At 44.4% G+C, this 799-nt stretch overlaps 1 non-coding gene across 1 annotated transcript; it reads left to right on the plus strand.

Annotated features, from left to right (window-relative positions):
* The first annotated feature begins 260 nt into the window (after positions 1 to 260).
* On the plus strand, positions 261 to 364 carry LOC112739807 (small nucleolar RNA R71). Its single transcript, XR_003170745.1, has one exon. It is a non-coding gene; the product is annotated as a small nucleolar RNA R71 (small nucleolar RNA).
* Positions 365 to 799: the final 435 nt, after the last annotated feature.

Here is a 799-nt window from a genome sequence, read left to right on the forward strand (position 1 = left end):
TAAGCTCTGCTAGTTGCTTGGCAAACACCTTGTTTTGGGCTAGAATTGTATCAACATGGTTCAGCTCCATGACTCCCTTAGTGTTGTGCCTTTCTGATGCATAGTAGTACTCATTCTCAGCCACTGTCTCGATCACTTCAATGGCTTCTTCCACAGTCTTTTTCTTGTTCAATGAACCTCCTGATGAATGGTCTACAGCCTTCCTTGATTCATAAGAGAGCCCATCATAGAAGATGTGCAATTGCACCCAATCATGGAACATGTTTGGTGGGCATTTCCTTGTCAAGTCCTTGAATCTCTCCCATGCCTCGTAGAGAATTTCACCATCTTGTTGTCTAAAAGTCTGGACCTCAGATCGAAGCCTATTGACCTTTTGTGGAGGGTAGAAACGTGCCAGAAACTTGCCTTCCACCTCATCCCATGTGGTTAGACTCCCCCTTGGGAATGATTCCAGCCACTTAGCTGCCTTGTCCCTAAGTGAAAATGGGAACAAGAGCAGTTTATAGGCATCTTCCTGGACTCCATTGGACTTCACAGTGTCACAAATTCTCAGGAATTTTGTGAGATGTTGGTTTGGGTCTTCATTAGCACTTCCTCCAAAGGAACAATGATTTTCCACCAATGATATTAGCTGTGGCTTGAGCTCAAAATTGTTGGCCTGAATGGGTGGTTTCTGGATGCTACTACCACAATTCCCAGAGGTTGGGTTTATGTATGAACTAAGAACCCTCCTCTCAGGAATGGCATTGTTTCCATCAGCTCTCTCATGGTTGTGAACTTCTCTATCCATGTTGAGATC

The sequence above is a fragment of the Arachis hypogaea genome, chromosome 13 (assembly GCF_003086295.3).
Source record: "Arachis hypogaea cultivar Tifrunner chromosome 13, arahy.Tifrunner.gnm2.J5K5, whole genome shotgun sequence".
NCBI classification, from domain to species: Eukaryota; Viridiplantae; Streptophyta; class Magnoliopsida; order Fabales; family Fabaceae; genus Arachis; species Arachis hypogaea.